This window comes from Helianthus annuus, chromosome 12 (assembly GCF_002127325.2).
Source record: "Helianthus annuus cultivar XRQ/B chromosome 12, HanXRQr2.0-SUNRISE, whole genome shotgun sequence".
Taxonomy (NCBI): Eukaryota; Viridiplantae; Streptophyta; class Magnoliopsida; order Asterales; family Asteraceae; genus Helianthus; species Helianthus annuus.
In genome coordinates this window covers 1,292,123-1,303,179 of record NC_035444.2, presented here as the reverse complement: position 1 = coordinate 1,303,179, position 11,057 = coordinate 1,292,123, and the positions used below count along the sequence as shown (strand labels likewise).

General features: G+C 36.5%; 1 long non-coding RNA gene across 1 annotated transcript; it reads left to right on the top strand.

The window, feature by feature from the left end:
• The first annotated feature begins 9,127 nt into the window (after positions 1 to 9,127).
• Positions 9,128 to 10,710, top strand: LOC118484747. Its single transcript, XR_004874327.1, has 2 exons — positions 9,128 to 9,354; positions 10,607 to 10,710. It is a non-coding gene; the product is annotated as an uncharacterized LOC118484747 (long non-coding RNA).
• Positions 10,711 to 11,057: the final 347 nt, after the last annotated feature.

Below are 11,057 nucleotides of genomic sequence, written 5' to 3'. Positions count from 1 at the left end.
TGTACAACTTGAAGAACTTTTAGACATATCGCCACAACTATTAGTCAGAAACTCGTTGATCTCACGATCAGAGGAAGCTCCGAATACTCGTACTCTTACTGTTTTGCATCAGGATGGGTGCAAGAACAGTATAAGCCACTATGAGAACTGTTCGACAAGAAGGTTGTCAGACCTAGTTTTCGCTTTGGAAAGCCCAGATAAATCCGGGAGGATAAACTTTTTGGTGTGTGCACTGATTATCGGGAACTCATCAAGGTGACAGACGAGGAACCGTTCTCTATGACCGTGTATTGACGACCCAACGACTAGTTGCCAGGAATGAGCTTTATCAGATGAAAGTTCAAGGGAAAAGATTGTTAAGGCGACACATCAGACGCAATTCAGACATGCGACTTTGTACCCATGACCTTGGGAGTAGTCATCACACCCGCAGCTTTACGTATCACGTGAACCAACCATGATTTTCAATGACGTACCGAATCTGTCCCAAAGGAGAAGAACATCACAGGCATTCTTACATTAGAAGGACCCTGAGAGAGGAGCCATACCGTACGAAGTCTCGATAAATGTAACTTATGGGTTCGAGAGATGTCCTTGGTGAGTCATACAATCAACGAAGCAGGGATGCACATGAATCTCGCTAAGACTCGTTTCGGTTGAAACTGATCGATACTGAAGAATTCCTCGAGGTCGCGTATTAATCATAGGGATTCCGGAGGTCGCGTAGCTTAGACCGCTCTAGTACAGCCGAGTAATGAGATTGCGAAGGACAGAACAGGAGGACGCCCTTCCAACTTTCGAATTTTAACTCTGCAAGACGCTGAGCATCGTTTTACCCAAGAGTGTGGGTAATACAGTGGTATATCATCATGTTTGAATCGGAGACCCAGATACACGCCGACGCAACACAAGAAAGTGACGACTTACGTAATGGAGTTACAAAGAAGAACATCACGACACACAACCGGTGGAAGAAATCGTGGCCTTTGGATTCACTTGGAGGCATTACTTGGACGGTACCGAACGCGTTACTTAGACCGATCACAAGGGCCTCCCGTGTACCCTGGCCACGAAAGAAGCTTTATCAGTTGATGAGAACGCTGGATGGAACTTTTGGATGATTACGACTGTGAGACCTGAACGTACACGACCTTGCAGTTCGCTATCCACTCTGACACACCTGACCAGACTCACCTAGTTCGAAGTGAAGACCTGTTGGAAGAGAATTCACAAGATGGGTTCATGCAAGGCATGGGGAAGCAACTATTGGCAGGACGGACGGCATTCGCTCTCTCATGGAACAAATGTGGATCCCACTATATAGCAACCGTATGGAACTCATACTGAGCGAAGCACACCGACTCCGATGTTCCGGTAGTCTGGACTTGTTAGGGGATATAAGGATTTTAAGTCTCGTATGAATAATCGGGCATGAAGGCCCCATAATACTACATATAACCGATGTCGGACATGTGCGAGAGTCAGGGTGGAACACCGGAAACCTACTTGTTTGAACAGTAACCGGAAACACCCATTTGGGAACGAAAACAGACACCATGAAATTGTCATTGGTTTACTTAAAACTCAGAACGGAACCGATATCACCTGGTGATCGTATATTGCCTCACGAAACCATCTCACTCTCTTACAATCAAGAAAACTAGCGAGTCTTCACAAGCTGTGGATGTTCTTCTGAGAGAGGCGGTCTCAGGCACGAGGTGCCAACTTCTGTTACTTCTGATATTGGAGCTATACCTGATTTATGACAGGCAATACACGATATTCTCGGCTTATATCTAGGCATGGGCATTTCGTATCACCGTGGGGCAAACGATCAGAGTAAACGAACCATCCTTGCACACGAAGACATGCTATGAGCATGTGTGTGGTTAACTTTAGTAGAACTGGGAGGACGCTTATCCTTGGGTGAGTTCTACAGCAGCTGTTACCGTATTAGTATGCATATAACCTTGTTTGAGGCATCGTTTGGACGGTAACGCTAATCTCCCTGTTGAATTAAGATGGGGTGATCATCTAATCACAGGTCCAGGACTTGAGCTCCAAACTCTTGAAGATTGTTTAGATCGGAAATTGTTTGATGGCAACGCGTAACTACTAGGAAAACTGATGAGCTTAGGAAACTCTGGGAGTTTGTTGTGGACGAACGTGTCATAATCGAAAGTATCACCCTAAGGGGGGGGGTGCGGTACGCTATAGTAAACAAGGTAATCTTGGTTTTCGACGCGTGGGAACATTCAAATTACTAGGATGAAACGGTGACATGGCTCACAAACTCGGACTAATTAACGGAGTGGGATAACGGTCGTAATGGTATGTACACCATGGATGTAAGACCGTGTTGCCTGATGAAACACTTATGATACCCTTGTCGGAACCTGAAGTCATCGGAACAGTTGTATTTATCTGGGAACCTAACGAAAACACGGACTAAAGAGTCAAGGTTCGCTAGCATAAGTTGTATAACAATCATGTGAAATTGTTAAACCTCAATACGTGGACTGGAGGTTGCATAGGAATGTAGGGATCTGTTGAAACTTTAATATCCTCAATGGTTCAAGAGGTTGAACCAACCATGGTTACCACTGGTGAATTTCGGGACGAAATTTCTTTCAAGTTGGGGATGATGTAACACCTGAGGAAAATCCGCAACAATCTTGAATTGTCACTTCACTCCCTTGTACCTACTTGCCAAATTTCGGGACGAAATTTCTTTCAAGTTGGGGATGATGTGACAACCCGAATTTCCGAGAACCCAAGATCCTTCGACTAGAGATCTTTCGACTGGAGATCTTTCGAGATAAGACCTTTGACCGAGGGATGAGATCCTTCGACCGAAGCTTCGACCGAAGTGCAACATCGAACCATAAGATGATCCTTCGACCTAAGACATCTTTCGAGATCCTTCGATTCCATGACGTATGATCCTTCGAATTAAGCCCAGTCTTGTGATGAAAGGCCTCAACTTTCGGCCCAACCTGTTACCGGCCCAAACCCCTTATCTTTATATTACGTAACTGATAATGCACACACACCAAACCCTACTCCCTTGTTCTGAGCGGCGACGGCAGAAGCAGACTCTCACAGGATATCATCTTCTTCGATTTAGTCATTGGTTAGTAATCTAATCTACACTAACTGTTGATTGTCAATGGATGTTTGTGTTTGTGCATAATCTTAGTTGTGGGTATGTGATTAGCAAGGTATGTGCGGATAGATATGTTACTGATATTATGATTATTGTGGGCCGATGTACTTGTTAAGGGGTGTATGGATATTTGTGATGGTGGTTCTGATTATAATTACTTGACTGATATTAGGATCGGGTAATCACGTGTGCGAACCGTGATCCCGAATCGAATGACGATAGGTTTGTGTGGAAATAATTGATAGTGTTTGATACAAATTGATGCTTTATATGTACTCATGAACTGTTATTTAATTCTGAGGGGTGTGATGTTGTTGGACGTAGATAATTGTTAATGGCGATTAGGGTTTCTGTTAGATGATGAATACTGTGATGATTTGGTAAGTTGATTGAATAAAAATCGGAAGTTTGTTAATGCTGGTAATCGAAAGATAACAGTATGTTCGAAAGATAGCATTAGGTCGAAACATAGTTGTTGTTGACCGAAAGATAACTGTTGTTGACCGAAACATAATCGTAGTATCGAAACATAAATGATGTGTCGAATGATAACTGTGTTTGTCGAAAGATAACTGTGTTGCCGAAAGATGACTGTTGTGCTCGAAAGATGAGTGTACCGAAACATAACTGTTGATTGTCGAAACTTATTGGTTGTGATCGAAAGTTGAATGTGTTGAAAGATAAGGAATATATCGAAAGATGTGTAATGTGTTGAAAGATAGTTGATGCATTGTGAACCGAAAGATAATACTTGTGTGCACCAGTTGGTGATCAATGTGAAACGATACGTGTTGTGCTTGTATGCAAACTGACTGTGATGTGTAACTATAATAGGGCTTGGTAAATCACCGTGGTTAAACGAATAATTCTACCGAGCAATCCCAGGTGAGTTCACTACATTCGAGCATGCGTCCCAGTGGTTGGGGACAGTCAGTGGGTATTCCATGGGGGATAAGGTTTTAAGTAAAAGAAACGGGTATATTGGTTAATGATCTCACCTATCATCTTTTGTAAGTCCCTCATCGGGTATTAGTTAGTAGCGCTACTTAGGTTTGGCACCCTCACCCCGTGCCTGTAGAGGACGGAGGTGAACTAATGACCCAGTCTGGCCCAGTACTAGATAGGAGTACGTGGGAAGGGCAGTCCGTGAGCCGTCCGTGTTTGGAAATGAGATGTTAACAATATTACTTGCAGTGGTTATTGAACGGTTTTACACACAACGGGTAATAAACATTTTCTAAAACTGTGAACTCGCCAGCTTTGTCTGATACACGTGTTACATGCTCGCAGGTCGTTAGGTATCCTGGAATTGGGAAGCTTGCTATCTGGGAGTGCTGAAGTGGTCATGGATCGAGGCTTTTGGATTAAAATACATGTGATACATTGGTTTTAAGCGTTATTATGAAACGATTGCTAAATAACTTAATACAAGCTTCCGCTACACAACTTTTGAGAATTAATGTTATGTTGACAACTTATGTGAGTAAATTAATGTCATGATTTATTTAAATATTTACCATTGGTTCAACGTGATTGGTGGCTCGAACTCTGATGCGTAACACGCCTCGCGGGGTTTCCGAAGGTGGAATTTCGGGGGTGTTACACGAACAATTTTGTAAAGTTGCTCCACGGTTTGGATTCGTTGAAACTCGAGCTTAATCGATTGGAAATTGAAGTCACAGCCTCACAGGTGATTAATGCAAAATGATTTGTTGGATTAATTGAATCTTTTTTGTTTTTGAATGTTGATATTGTTTGTTCTTCTGCAGATTATGATCGAGAACCGAGCGAATCACAATCTTAGATAGATCTTAAATTAAATGTCTACATAAGAAAAAAAAATGATTGAAAACTATAACTTTAATGTCATTGTGGGTTAACTGCTCATTTAATTAGTTGATGGTTGCATAGGTGTTCACGTGTTGAATACATTATTTAATTTATATACTTCATATTATAGATGGAAGGGATTGTATAGAATTTAGATTGTTAATTTATATAGCCACCAACTATCTTACCTCCACCAACAGATTCTCATGTATTTTCCATTGAGTAATTTATATTAATGTTTCACGGATTATTTTTTTTAACGAACTGAGCCATCTGGGTTGGATTTATAGTTTACATTTTCCATGTTTATATATTAGTGTTACTTGGTTTTCTTTTTTGTTGTAGCTGATGTAGGTGTCATTGTTTCATAATATAAGAATCCAAACATGTATTTATTTTGTTGATTTTTTTTGTTGTAGCTGATGTGGGTGGGGCAAGGTTGGGAATAGGTATGAGTCGGGTCAAAATAGTTTGATTTAGAGTGTAGAGTGACAGTGAGGTATTGTCTATACGTGTATATAAATTTTTAACAAATAATCCGTTAGACTTAAAAAATGTACATGATTAATATACATTCTTGCTTTTGTATGTTTTTATGGCTCTTTACAACAAGAAAAAGTTTAAGAAACCGAATTAAAAATTTATGGTGGAGAAAATGGAAAGATGATACTTTAGATGTTAAAAGTGTTATTTTTATACTTTTATTTGTTGTAAATTAAATTTTCCTACCCGGAAAATTTCCAGGTTATAACCTAGTTGAATACATATCAAACACGAATTTGTAATTTTAAATTCGATTCGAAATTCAAATAAAAGTTATGCACATTTATTTATTATTTTTAATTTTTTATATATAATACATATATAACTTTTATTTAGGAGTGTTTATCGAATCGAATATCGAATTTTCGAATTGCTCGAATGAAAGTTTTCGAATAAAGTTTTTTTTGCTTGAATTCAAATTTGATTAAGAACCAGGTAATTCGATTCGAATCGAATTCAGATAAATTCGAATAAATTCGCTTTCATTCAAATTTAATTATTAACCTAATATTAAATTTCTAACGTTTTGAACAGTAAATTTGTTTTTAAAATTTCCAACGTTTTGAACAGTAAATTTGTTTTTAAAATTTCTAATGTTTTGAACAGTAAATTTGTTTTTAATATTACAGTAATATATATAGTTTTTTAATACTTTTATTATTTTGATATTATAATAATAATAATAATTATTTCCTTACTTTTTAAGTTGAACTAGGATTGCGACCCGCCGCAATGCGGCGGGGATTCTTTAGTTATAACTAAGTGGATCTAGGACTCGCACGTTATGTTAAAACTGTTAAACGGGGAAAAAATAGACAATGTAAAAACGTTCACCCACATACGCACGTTGCGTCGTGTTAACTCGCAAAATTTAGAACGAAACGTAAAAACGTTAAACCAAAGACGCACGCTGCGATGTATTAAGTCACAAAATTTAGAACCAAACATAAAGCGAAAAATTTGCGGGAAATGAAAACTATAAAGGACCAAAGTTGAAAGTAAAAAATGTTATGAGGCTAGATCGCAAAAGATAAAAAGTTTCGGGTTAAAAGTAAAAAAAACAAATAGTTTTGGGTTAAAAGTAATTTATGAAATACTTTTGGGTGAAAAGTAGAAAAAAAAACATTTTTTTTGGAAAACCCCAAAGCCAACGTTACGACAACCATATGCATAACCATTTTTTTCTTTGAAAACCCCAAAGCACACCCCGCGCTGCGGTGGGGCGTAAAACGGTGTCAAATAGTACTAATGTCACACAACCGTCATCGACCACCAACACTAACTCGACCTAGGATATGCGTGTTGCGACGAACCTGTCAAACATGGAAAAATAGAGGTAAAAATGTTGAACCACACATGCACGTTGCGTCGTATTAACTCGAAAAATTTAGAACTATACGAAAACGAAAATTTGCGAAAAATGACAAGCATAAGTGACAAAAGTTGCGAAGCTAAATTGCAAATAATGAAAAGTCATGGGTTAAATTTAAAAAAACAAATCATTTAGGGTTAAAATTGAAAAAGATAAAAACCTTTGGGTTAAAAGTAAAAAATCAAGGTTTTTTTTTTTTTGAAAAACTCATAAAGCACAAGGTACAACTAATGATGCACATAAAACTTGCAAACTTATATATGGAATAATAAGCTTTGTGTCAACCGGTACTTGTATCTAAATACATGTATGGTCCGGTTCGTTATCGGTACATGAAGGTAAAAACCGGCACCGCCTGGTACAGTTATCGATACACGAAGGTAAAAACCTGCACCAGCCTTGTACAGAAAACCCCAAAAGTCAGTACCGAAATGATTTTGAAAATCTTTTAGTTCGGGAAATTCGGTACTTCTACCCGGTACCATTTTCTCATCTCTGATCATGGGTACCGTACGAACAACAAGGTATCGTGCAACTTTTTTGTTCATTTTCTTCAGCTTTTAATGATTTCTTTTTTTTCAGTTTCAGGGGTATGGATGAGCTCGGTGCCAACCGATATCGATATTGAAAATACCGGTTACGGTACCAGTATATGAAGGTAAAAACCGGTAGGCGCCAAAAGTCGGTACCGAATTTGTAATTAAGATATTTCGGTTCAGAAAATTCAGTACCGGTACCCAATACCAATTGCTTATCTCTAACCACGGGTTTCATACGAACAAAATCATTACCATAAAAATTTTTTGGTTGATTTTCTTTCGGTTATCTTTTAGTGTTTTTTCTATATCTTCTTTTTATTCTTGTCAGCAGTTTCATGCGCAACGCCCTCGTAGTGATTTCAAAACACATGTAAACACATACTAAATAACAAAATAAGTTCGCCGCAACGCGGTGATTGTGAAAAAACCTAGTTTAGTTAAAATATGTAATAAATTTGTTTAATTTATGGGCTTGGTAATGAGCTATATTAATACTTAGAATAAATTTAGATATTAATTTATAGTATAGTCCAATAAAATTTATATATGTATTATATATATAAATAATAAATAAATATGTATAAAAGTAATATAGATCATGTAAATTCGTTAAATCTTTTGACGAGTGAAATCGAAGTTCCAAAAAACCGACCGAACCATCGAACCGTTAACCGAACACCTTGTTAGCTCATTTCGCATGCTATGGCCATTGGCCACTAAGGGTTGGACGATCCAGTTTTTTTCTGGTTGAGTCGATAAACTTTTTATTTGATCGAACCTTGTTTTACATTTATGAATTGAACTAAAAAAAAACCGGTTAATTATATATATTGTTGTTGAAGTACGATGAATAGTAACTTTATTTGTATAATAATATATAGCTTTTTATTATTTTTTACTTAATATATTATAATAGTTTATTATTATATTCACTTTTTAAAACCATATATTTCCTTTACCATTTTTTTAATAATTCTTTTTCTTTTTAGAACATATATTAATTTATCTATTAATTTGATACTTCTTTAATAATTTATGTTTATAATTTTTTTTTTCTAAAAACTGAAGTACGTAGTTGTGCTTGATTTTTTCTCTAACATTCCGTCATAAGTTTTGTTAAAAACGATGTTGTACTCACAATAAAGTATTTATTTGTTATCATAAAATTGTTTACTTTATTTGTTATCATAAAATTGTATTGTATGATCATAAACTAAACTGTTCTAATAGTATGACTTTCTAAACAACGTGTTTTATATTCAAATCACGTTTGTTTTACATTATTATTTTCTCGATGTCGTCGCAACGCGCGAAATAAAAAAAAAACTAGTTTTAATTATAGAGGATGGAAGAGATGTCACATGTATCACATGGTTGATGTAACTTGTAAGATTATTTTTCATTAAAGGTTAAAACTTTAAAGTGCATGAGAAAGATTTTAAAGGCTGCAAGCAAGATTCAAATTTGGAACAAGCAATCCCTCCTTTAAAACATGCACATTTGATCGAGCTAGACACATGCGTCAATTTTTGTAACTATTGAACATTTAGATAAACGCCTGACTTTTAATTAAAACGGCTGAACATGTTAACCGATAAACTAGTAACACAGTTGGTTTTATGTTAAAAAAACCGATTTATGAACTATTGACTAGATCTTAGGCTATATGGTGTGGGGGTCATGATTGGGTCATGGTTTGCCACATAGGCCCATTATTCATGCCCTATACCACCCCCCTCATTAAATCACGGTGGTTGGCGTGGATTAAACCACGGCAACCACGTCCCCCTTTTTTCCATTATTCACGTAAACCCTAACCCCAACATCAAGAAGAACAATATGTATTTTTCATTCACGTCGCAGTCTTTTGATCGTAATCTGCTGGTTTTGCTTTTTTTCCAAAGGTACTTTTCCTACGATATGTATTTTTCTTTTGATCTTAATCGTAATATTTTAATTCACAGCAGCAATTTTTTATTTTAATTCACAATCGCAATCTTTTTTATTGTAATCTCTGCAAATTACATGCTTGTTTACTGTGCATACAAAGTGACGATTTGAAAAAAAATTAATGAATAGCAGATATTTATGCTTCTTCCATTCAACCTCTAAAAAAATTAATGAATAGCAGATATGTGTGTTTACTGTGCTTCTCTTTTAATATGTTTCCGTATATGTTCTAGGATTCCCTAATTTCTGATTCAAGCCCTAATTTGTTGCAAAATTGCTTAAACTAATGTAAATTAATGGTAACTTGCATCGTCTGATTGTCGCATACGAGTTTAGTTAATTTTTATGGAGGTATATGGAATTGAATTCGTATTTGAGGTATATGGAATTGAATTCGTATTTGAGCTTTGAAGTTACAATCACTCTGGTTTTGTAATGCGACATTGACCGATTCAGAAGCTAAATTGATATCAGCTTTTGGATGTCTAATAAGTTGTGTTTTAGCTTCTGAGTTAATATGGATATTTATAATTTATTTAGTAGCCAAGTTGATACCAGTTTTCTTTGATTTCTTCTGTGCTTTAACTTTTAAGCACATTGATATAGTTGATTAATGCCAATGAATTAGTTGATTATGCATAGGTTTCGTTCCTTATAATATATATGACCTTGTTTGAGCTTAGAAAGTCATAGGGTTTGATATCTCACTTCAGTGGCGAAGCTTGACGTTTTCGACCTCGACGGGGAAAACGTCCTCGACGGGGGTCGAAAACGTATATACCCAAAAATTTCTATACGAAAACTATATATATAACACTACTGAGCGAAAAGTTCAGGGTGTCGGGCGCCTCTCGGCCCCTTCAAAGCTGCGCCATTGTCTCACTTCTTTTCTGATCCACATTATATATGTATGCCCTGTACCTGTTCCATATAAAGTTTTATAGGAATCTTTTGATACAACAGCTTTGTGATGTTACTGTGAATCTTTTGAATGTGTAAGGTAATTTGGTTTTACCTAAAAGCATAAGTGCATATCATTTTCTAAACACAGTGATTTTCTTATTTTATCTTGTTGGTGCTTTTTTGTGTGTTTATGTAAGTGCATTATATTTCAATGAAAGATCAAAGTAATATTGTCATGCATGTATCATGTAGTTGCCTCAGTTGGTAAAGTGAGTCGGTTGCTAACTGGTCACATGGGTAAAGTTTTATACAGGTCCAAATGGATTGGAATTGTTATTTTAATAACCCGAGTTTGAGGATGAAGTGATGGAGATTCCGGAATTGAAGCACCCAAATGGTAGAGAAAAGGCAAAAAAGGAAGCGGCGGCCAAAAATAAAGAGGCGTCGACAAAAAATGAAACTTCGGGTGAAACGAAGGTGGATAAGTTGATGAGCAAGTTCACCGTATTTAACGAAATACAAGCGGCAAGACTTAAGTTGAAAGAAAAAGAAATGCAACGAGACTACGCATAACCATCTTCGTTCGGATTTGATTGAACATGTTTGGCAATTTGGTCGGGTTAACAACGAGTAGTTTTTTTTCCTTAATTTATAATATGCAGTTTAAATTGGATGTTATTTTTTTTTATTAATTTGAATGTTATGTAGTTTTATTACTAAAATTTATTTAATTTTATTTGTTGTTTATTTAAAA